General features: G+C 59.1%; 2 long non-coding RNA genes across 3 annotated transcripts; both read left to right on the top strand.

Moving 5' to 3' along the window:
• Positions 1-642: 642 nt before the first annotated feature.
• Positions 643-5,718, top strand: LOC116790223. Of its 2 annotated transcripts, XR_004358290.1 has the most exons (3): positions 643-653; positions 3,939-3,946; positions 5,614-5,718. It is a non-coding gene; the product is annotated as an uncharacterized LOC116790223 (long non-coding RNA). The 2 variants fall into 2 exon arrangements; XR_004358291.1 differs by lacking the exons at positions 643-653; positions 3,939-3,946 and adding an exon at positions 4,733-4,772.
• A 685-nt stretch (positions 5,719-6,403) lies between these two features.
• On the top strand, positions 6,404-8,752 carry LOC116790406. Its single transcript, XR_004358341.1, has 3 exons — positions 6,404-6,467; positions 7,963-8,079; positions 8,531-8,752. It is a non-coding gene; the product is annotated as an uncharacterized LOC116790406 (long non-coding RNA).
• Positions 8,753-9,375: the final 623 nt, after the last annotated feature.

Here is a 9,375-nt window from a genome sequence, read left to right as displayed (position 1 = left end):
TTTTTTTGGGGTGATTTGGGAGTGTTTCTGGTCATTTTTTTGGGGTGATTTGTGTCAGTTTGGGGTCATTTTTTTGGGAGATTTGGTTGAGTTTTTGGTTCTTTTTTGAGGAGATTTGAGTCTGGTTTTGGGGCGTTTTTGGGGGTTATTTGGGTCAGTTTCTGGTCATTTTTTGGGGAGATTTGGGTGAGTTTCTGGCCATTTTTTAGGGTGATTTGTGTCAGTTTCTGGTCATTTTTTGGGGAGATCTGGGTCAGTTTCTGGTCATTTTTTTGGGTGATTTGGGTGAGTTTTAGGTCAGTTTTTGGGGTGATTTGTGTCAATTTCTGGCCATTTGTCAAGGAGATGTGGGGCACTTTCTGGTCATTTTTTAAGGTGATTTGGGTCAGTTTCTGGTCATTTTTTGGGGAGATTTTGGTGAGTTCTGGGTCATTTTTTGGGGAGATTTTGGTGAGTTCTGGGTCGTTTTTTGGGGAGGTTTGAGTCAGTTTTGGACCATTTTCTGGGGAGATTTGGGTGAGTTTGGGGTCACTTTTGGGGGATATTCGGGTCAGTTTGTGGTCATTTTTTGTTGAGGTTTGTGTCAGTTTCTGGTCAATTTTTGAGGTGATTTTGGTCAGTTTTTGGAGCATTTTTTAGGAAGATCTGTGTGAGTTTCTGGTCATTTTTTAGGGTGATTTGGGTCAGTTTGTGGTCATTTTTTGGGGTGATTTGGGTGAGTTTCTGGTCCGTTTTTGGGGAGATTTGGGTCAGTTTCTGGTCCTTTTTTGGGGTGATTTGGAACAGTTTCTGGTCTTTTTTTGGGGTGATTTGGGTCAGTTTCTGGTCAGCTTTTGGGATGATTTGGGTCAGTTTTTGGGGTCAGTTTTGGGTCAGTTTTTGGGGCGATTTGGGTGGGTTTTGGGTCAATTTTTGGGGAGCACTGGGTGTTACTGGGGTGCACTGGGAGAGGAGAATAAAAAATAAACGAAATAAAAAAGGAAACATAAAAGACAAAAGAAAAATTAAAAAAAAAATTAAAAGCAAAAAAACGAAAAAGGAAATAAAATGAAAATGAAATAAAAGAGGAAAAAAAAAAATAAAAAACACGTTCTTGGGGACCCCGTTTCCTTTCCCCCCCCTCCGAAGCGTAAATTGCGGGGTCACCCCTAAAATGGGAGAAGGGGACCCCAAAATGTGGGTGGGGGAACCCCAGGGAGCCGAAAAAGCGGAGGGGGAGCGGCAGTAAGAAAGCGAAGCCGGGAGGTCGGGCGGCGGGGCAGCCAAGGTGGCGGCGCCGGCGCCTGCGCAGTCGTTGGCAAGACGGCGTCGATCACGTGGTAAGTAAGGGCGGCCAGGCGCGGGACCGGCGACGCATGCGCAGTGGCTGTCGTGCCGGTGCAGCGCTCCCTGCTCGAGTTAAGGGCCGGTGCCTGCGGCACGGCGGGACTCGCGGTCTCCCGTCTCTCCCGGGGGGTGTGCGGGGGGGAATAACATGAAGATTTTTAGGGGCGAAAGCGCAGAAATCAGCGAGGGACGCTAATTTGGGTAAAGTCGGTCGCCGGAATTCGAGAGCGACCGGAAGTCCTCCAAGCCCCCGGCCCGGAAGTTCGCCAAGCCCACAGTAAAGATGGCGCGGCCAGGACCGGAACTTAGCGGAGACCACACTAAAGATGGCGGCCCCGGCCCGGAAGTCCGCCAAGCCCACAGTAAAGATGGCGCCGCCAGGACCGGAACTTAGCCGAGACCACAGTAAAGATGGCGGCCCCGGTCCGGAAGTTCGCCCCAGGCCACACTCAAGATGGCGCCGCCGGGACCGCAACTTAGCCGAGAGCACACTCAAGATGGCGGCGAGAGGACCCCTTGCCTCAGGGAGGCGTCTATCCTGTTGCCTGACCTCCGCCGCGACCCGGACCCCCGCCCCGCGCCCGCAGCGCCGTCTCGCCGCGCCGCTTCCCGCTGTGGGGACAGGGCGGGGCGCTCGGCGGCGCCGGGCGTGGGCGGCAGGTCCGTGGGCGGCGGCAGGCACCGGCGCGGGCAGCCCCCTCTCGGCGCCGCGGCGCGCGCAGGACGCGCGAGGACCCCCCCCAGGCGCGGCCCCGCCCCGTTCCGCTCCGCTCCGCTCCCGCTCCCGCTCCCGCTCCCGCTCCCGCTCCCGCCCCCGCCCCGCTCGGTCCCGCCGTGCCCTGGAGATGCTCTCGGGGCTGCGCCGCCGCTTCTTCCCCCCGGAAGCGACCCACGGCGGCAGATCTGACCGAGATCGTCCCCGGGGTAAGCGGCGGGGGCGCGGCGGGGGCGCGGCCGCTCTTCGGCCTCTCCCGCGGCCAGCGGGGACCGCGGGCAGGGGAAGCGACAGGCAAGTTTCTCGCCTCTGCGGAGAAACTTGCACCTGCGTGCCGCCGCAGGGCCGGGTTCGGGTGTGCCCTGGCATTGCACGCACCCCCCCCCCGCGGGGCGGGGTCTGCGCTGCCTCGGGGACCCTGTCCGTGCTGCCGGGAGAGAGCGATCCTTTGGGAAGCCGGGGTGGAAACAGCAACTCTGCGAATTGCTCAGCTTTTCCTAGGCGAGGGCGGGTTTTAGGGAAGAAAGGCCCGTCCTGGCGAAAGGCGCCGCGGGTCTCGCCAAGGGCGGGGGGGGGCGCGCGGCTGCAGTGGCGCGCGCGGCTGCAGTGCCGCTCCCGGCCGTGTCCGCCAGGCGGCGACTGTGAGGCAGGGCCCGGCGCTCGGGGCGGGCTCGCAAGCGGCGCCCGGGGGAAAGCGGCAGTGGTTTGGCCCTGCCGGGCTTCTCCGAGCTTAAAGCCGGAGTCGGAGGCGTCGAGGGAGCGTGTCCCTGCTGAGTTCAGCGGGCGTTCGGTGAATTTGGGCTTCTGCGGGGGAATTCAGTCCGGCGTCGTGGTTTTTTGTTTGTTTCCATCCTCGGGACGGCGACCCAAAGGTGCTTTTTCCCCTCGCCGTGGGCGCTCTGAGGAGAGCAAAGGTCCGGAATTGTGCCGCCGACTTGGCTTGCGTTGCCAGTCCGATTGCCAGAATCGAACAGGGACGGAGATTCCTCCCGGGGAAAAGGGGCCACCGCAGAAAGCTCGGGCTGCCCCCGGGAGTGCCCGGGCTGGCCCAGCACCTGGCAAAACCCCTTGGTGAAAAGGCAGGCAGCAACTGCGGTTATTGTACCGTTTCTTTAGCCGGGGACTGGAACACAGACAAAATCAAGGTGGTCTTGGAGCTGTGCGGGCTCCGAGCATTTTTCAGCCTTCCTTAGCGGGGCATTCTCCCCCTCTGAAAAGCCGGAAGACTTTAACATCTGGATCCGTCTGGATCCCTTTCCCAACCCATGACGTGGGGCGGCCCAGTTCTAGTTCCATTTCCATCTGAAGAACCATTCCGACGTCTTGAAGGATGGGGAAAGGGAACTCCAGAGGTTTTCTCAGGGTTTTCTTCTGTCCCTGAGGCTGGAGGGGAGAGGTGCCCTCCCCTCCCCCCACGCACGTGGTCCCATGGCAGGCACAGAGACAGCACACCGGGCGTGGAGAGGAGGCAAGAGAGGGTTTATTGTTGGGGATGTTACATTTATAGGGTTTAGGAGGATTCACAGGGTAACCAATTAGAAGACTCAAGGGGCTTACAGGAACACCCAATCACAGGAAGGGGTTAACAAAGGCCAATGGGAAACACCTCAGGACACCTTCCCAGGACATTCCTGCATGGATAACATTACCGTGGGGGGTGTTGGGAAGAAGAAGCATGTGTTTGCAAAGACCACCAAAAGCCATTTTAAGACACATTTAAACAACAGATTTCCCATATAATGCAGATTTACTGCCACAGATCCGCACCTGCAGCCGTGCAAATTAATGGAGTTTCTTTTAGGAGACGAAGGGGAAGTTTTCCCGTTGTGAGCCTGAATACCGAGTCTGCTCTGCTTTTTCCATCAGGTGACGAAGCTTACGGAAAAAAAGACCAGAGGCCTGGAGGTGAGTACATTCTACCGAGTTCTGCTTTTCTGGGATGGGTTTGGGAAAATCACGTGACATTCTCAAAAGCTTCTCTCCGTGTTTTCTAGTTGCTTTTTCAGCCTTGGTCTAAGTTTCGTGTAGAAAAGGGCCTAGAATTATTAGAACAGAGAAACACGACTTTCTCGGGAGAGATGGAAGAAAAGTCTGCTGATTCCAGTTCTGCTTTTCCTGTCTTCCCTTCGACTGTCATTTTCTCTCCCCTGCTGTTCAAACAGGCAGCAATTAATTCCTCTGCTGAAGAGTTTGCCGTACTAAGCGTCCGTCCAATCGATGCCTTCGACTCAAGATAGCACCTGCTCCTTAGTTACAACAAGTTCCTCCCGGGAAATTTTCAGGCGTGCCCATAAATCTCCTCGCTGTTGGTTTGGGAGAACGGGGTTTTCTCGTCGGTGACAGAACAGCCGTGGCATTTGCTATTGAATGCCGGGGGCAATCTAGTCAGAAGAGGCCCCCGTGCTTCACTAATTTTCCCTTTTTGTCCTTCGGGGTGACTTCTTACCGGGGATGTTATTCTTGACCCCCCGGGGCAAGGGGAGGTGTTCACCTGGGCAGCGTCAGGAGCCACCCTAACTGAGGCCCTGGCAGGTGAGTGCTTTTTGTGCGACTGGACGGCGAAGCCGTCCGTGGGAGTGACCTGGCTGTTGGTCAGTGCAGTCCTAATTCAAGTGGCTCTTACTCCGTGTTCCCAGGCTCCCTCTTTTCCTTCGGTCGCCGTGGCCGTGCCGGACGCCTCTGGCAGGACTGACCCCGTGGCTTTAAGGTCCGGCGTGCCGTGTGCCTGCGGGTAAGAAAAGCTGGGAGTGCAGTCCCTCCGCTTTGATTGCTGTGTCTCCTTGGCAGTGATTTGGGAGGGGAATCCCAGAGCGATTTGCTTTGAAGGGGACCTTCAAAGGCCACCCTGTCTTCCGTGGGCAGGGACCCCTTCCACTCTCATCCCCGGCTGGATGCTCCAAGTCCCGTCCAGCCTGGCCTGGAACACTTGGAGGGATCCAGGGGCAGCCTCGGCTTCCCTGTGCAGTGTGCTCTGAGAGCTCTTCACTGGCGTCACGAGAAATGTTGTCGGCACGTTTTGTGCGACGCCGGTGAGCGGGACCTGGGTGAAAATTGCGTCCTCTGAGGTGCTGGGACAAAAGGAGGACTCGTGCGGGCACCTCCAGAGACAGCGGGAACGGGAGCGTGCTGCGGAGAAGGAAAATTCCAGGTGCTGGGTGCTGAGAAATTTGTCCTTCCCTTGCCCTGTGCTCTGCACTTAGCAATGGGTCAAGTGCAGAAGTTTCCTGGGGACCCTGGAAAATGATGCCGGGTCTGCTGAGAAAAGCGGGGCCAAAAGAGCAGGACCTGGGTCTGCGAGCGTGGGAGAAACAAGGGCCGGGTCATCCTCTGCCTCCGGGAGGGAGGGCAGCAGGAAAGGCCACGGACTAAAGCGCTGAAGAGCCGTTCCCCAGGGAGCCCCTGCCCAGCACTGAGCTTGCTCCTGCACTTGCTGTCCCTTTCCCCGCGGAGCCGAAGCGTCGGGGGCGGGTGCCGGGGGGATGGAGCTGCCGAGGACAAACCGGGAGGGTGTTTGCGAAGGAAGGGGGGAGAGGGAGCTCCTGACGTGCTTTTTTTACTTCTTCATCCCACAGAATTGCCACGAGAGGAAATACCTCAGAGGGGCTTCCCTCCAGATAAGCCCTGAATATGCCAGGAGGTTTCAGCCGGGAGAAAGGAGCTGTGGAAGAAAACCAGCCCAAAAATAGCCAGTGGGGGTCAGCAGGTTTTCCAGTCAAGAAAAACAGGGAGGGAGATGAGGGAATCAGGTTCCAATTCCTAGTGATTTGGTGGGTGTAGGAATGATTTCTGTGTGGTTTTCAGTCCCTTTTGATTCCTGGGATGATTTTAAAATGATGGCTTTAGCAATCAACTAAATTGGAGATGTTGTTTTTGAGAGGAAGTGAGGCCAAATAAATGCAGAGAGAGAGCGTGGAATCATCCTGGGATCGTGGAGTGGTTTGGGTTGGAAAGGATCTCAGGGATCATCTCCTTCCACCCCCTGCCACAGGCAGGGACACCTTCTAATAGACATCCAGCCTGGCCTTGGCCACTTGCAGGGATGGGGCAGCCACAGCTTCTCTGTGCCAGGCCACCTCCCCACCCTCCCAGGGAAGAATGGCTCCCTTATGTGCAATCTTTCCCTTTCTTCTCTGCAGAAGTGGGCTGGGACAAGGGAATTGGCTCCCCCGAGGCCGAGGATCAGAGCGGGCTCTGCACAGGGGACGACTTCCACTTTCGGACAGGGAAGGGCACCTTCGTCCCCACCCCCGGCACGGGGACGGAGTAACATCTGCCTGCAGCTGGCTGGAGTTCCCCTTGGCTCTGGGCTTTCTGTCCACGGGCCAGGGATCACGGCCAGAGTCCTTCCAATCTGGGAACAGCGGCCTTCCCAGCATCCCTGCAGCCCGTCCAGGGCAGGCTGCTGCCCATCGGCCCCCGATCGCAGGTGGATGGAGAAGTGATGGTGTTTCGGGAATGCTGATTGGATTTCCCTGACTGTAGCAACGTGGTCATTAATAAGAAAAATAACAAGTCTATGGAAATTGATTCCTTTTTTGCAGGGAGGGAGTTTGCAGGGACAGAGGGGTTGCGGCGCTCTGGGTTAAATCTTGGCTCTCCAATGTTAAAACTGTGGGCGAGGGCCGGTGGCCGAGCAGGGCCAGCGGCGGTGCCGGACGGGGCCGGCCGGGGGGTCCCTTCCCGGCGGGGTCGCAGCCGCGGGACCCGCCCCCGCCCCGCGCGGCCCCTCCCGGCGCGCCCCGCCCGTCGTCGGGGGCTGCGGCCGCTCCCGGCGCTGCCGAGGAGGGACCGGCCTGTGCTCGGGGCACGGGGGTTCGTTCCTTGTGTTCGAGGGCGGCAGCGGGAGCGGCGCTGCGGGGCGGGACGGGCGGGAGGTGCCGGGTGACGGCGGGGAAGCCGCGGCGGGGCCCGGGGGCTGCAGCTCTCTGGCTTCCCGACTGGCTTTGCAGACATTCGCCACCTTCAGAGGAGGCACAAATCCCCGCGGAGCTGAGCGAGGGGTGCGGGGAGCGCAGGGAGCTGGGGCGGGGCTGTGACCAGGGCAGGGTGTGCGCAGGGCCCCAACACCCGCACCCAAAACCGGCCCGAAACAGCCCCAGAGCCCAGAGCGAAGCGCCGCGGGATCGCCCCGGCCCCGCCCCTCGACCCGCCCAGGCCCGCCCCCCAGCTAGCGCCGGCCCCGCCCCTCGGCCCGCCCATGCCCACTCCCCCGGCTCGTGCCCCCCCGCCCCTAGGCCCGCCCAGGCCCGCCCCCGGCTCGCGCCGGCCCGCCCTGCCCGCCCCCGAGAACGCCGCTGTCCCCGTAGGCCCCGCTCCCCTTGTCCCGGGAGAGCTCCCGGCCGGGCCGTGCCCGCGGAGCTCCCACCCGCCCTTCCCCGGCCCCAGCAGCGCTGCCGGGGCGGCGGCGGCGGCGGCGGGAGCCGCGCTGAGGGAACGGGGGGCGGGGCCGCGCCGAGGGGCGGGGCCGGGCTGAGCGGGCGGGGCGGGGCCGCAGGGCCAGGCGGGCTGCGATTGGGCGGAGGCGCTCGAGTGCTGATTGGGCAGCGCTGCCGGCCCGCGCTATAGAAGGGCCGGCGGGGCAGGTGCGGGCGGTTGTGTGTGAGGGCTGCGGGGGCGGCTCCGCTGCTGCCCGGGCTGCGGAGGGGAGAGCGCCTGGGCCGCTGGGTTTATGGACCGGGGCAGCTGGGGGCGTTTAGGGGCGCGTTGTGCTGGGCAGCGGGGACCGGGTAAGCCCGTTACCTGCCGGGTGCCCCCGGGGGGAGCCGGGGCAGGGCTGCGGGGCTGGTGCTCTCTGGGTGTCTCGGGTTTTGCTTTGCGATTCCAAAGCCTTTCCCCGTGCAGGGTTACGAGGCAAAGACTGCTTGAACTTGCATTTTCGGCGCTGCGTTAATGCTTTTTGCTCGCTCTGTGTCGGTTTCCAGGCTGGCTCGTGGTTTCCCCTGGTGCGGAGGCGAGTTGTGCTTCCTGCGGGGAGAGAGAAGGGCCTCGGGAAGCTGCTCCATGACCCCCAGCTGTGCCGAGCCCGGGAGTCTGTCCAGGTAAGAGCGGGGCTTGTACTGCCAGGGAGGAGCTGGGTTTGCTGTTGGCAGATAGAATATGCCCGTGCCTTTAAATGCAAGGACAGGCAGAAGCTGGGAGGGACCCTGAGCAGGTTTGAAAAGACCTTGACTGTGGGGGAATTGTCCTGGTAAAATGATTCCTTTTTCGCAGGGAGGCAGTTTGCAAGGACAGGGGAGTTGCTGTGCTCTTTAGCAGAAATACTCCCCTTGGGATGTCCCGGGTGAGGAAATGTTGGCCACGTGTGGGCTGGAGCAAAGGTGTGTGGGTGCCTGTGTGTGACGCCCGTGGGTGTGCAGGAAGGGGGTTCTGGTGCCATGGGAGCTGCCAGGGAGCCAAAAAGGGCACAGTTGTCTGAAAAAGGCAAGAAGTCTCGGCCTCTGTTGACACCTGTACCAAAGGAGATGCAAATTTTCCCTTTGTCATCTGCAGACTTCACAAAACTCCCCAGGAAAGGAAGCTTTAGATTCCTCCCCAGCTTTATGCTAAAGGTTTCCTTCCTCCTGTTTCAGCACCCTTTCTCCTGTTGGGAGAGCACAAGGTGGATGGAGAGGATCTGCAGGCACAAGGGACTCGTACAACTGCGATTTTCCTACAGCCCTCATGAAAGGGACTTCCAGGACACTCTTGGGAATGTGTCAGCTCTCCTCCTAGAGCTTTTCTATAGAATATTTGAACACAAAGGGTAAAACTAAAGTCAGGTCTGTTCTGGAGTATGTTAAATTTCTGCAAAGCTCCTTTCCTCTGTTTATTTTCTGTTCTGGAAAGAACAATCTGGGGTTCCTGGGCACTTCCTATTGAGTGATTCCATGAAAATAATGTTGTACTGAAAGGGGAAAGGAGCTGTCTGTGGGAGGTCAGATGTCCATGATAAAAGCTTTATGCTTTCCAGTCAGTAAAGCCTTAAAATATCTCGCCATGTGTAGGAATGCCTGGCTTGTAAAACTCACCAGCTGAGCCTTAGAGGCTTCTTTGCAGAGCTGAGTTGAGGCAGCAGAATTGGCCCCCAGGAGGGACTCTGTGCCTGCTCTCCCGTGGCTCCAAGGGATCTCTGGGCCTTCACGCCGGCACCGAGATTTTCTCGGGAAGGGCCTCAGATCCCCGGACCAGTCTGGGACACAGGCAAGATCCCCCTGCCTTTAGAAATGAGGCCTTCTTGGGGCTTCCTGCCCGTCCACGTTGGTGGGTTCCCAAGAAGGCCTCTTGAAATGCCTTTTGGGCTGTGCATTGAAGCCCTGGCAGCAAATTGGGCCCCTGGAGGGACAGTGCTGTTGGTG

Source organism: Chiroxiphia lanceolata, chromosome 8 (genome assembly GCF_009829145.1).
Source record: "Chiroxiphia lanceolata isolate bChiLan1 chromosome 8, bChiLan1.pri, whole genome shotgun sequence".
NCBI lineage: Eukaryota > Metazoa > Chordata > Aves > Passeriformes > Pipridae > Chiroxiphia > Chiroxiphia lanceolata.
This window is presented reverse-complemented; position numbering and strand designations above follow the sequence as displayed.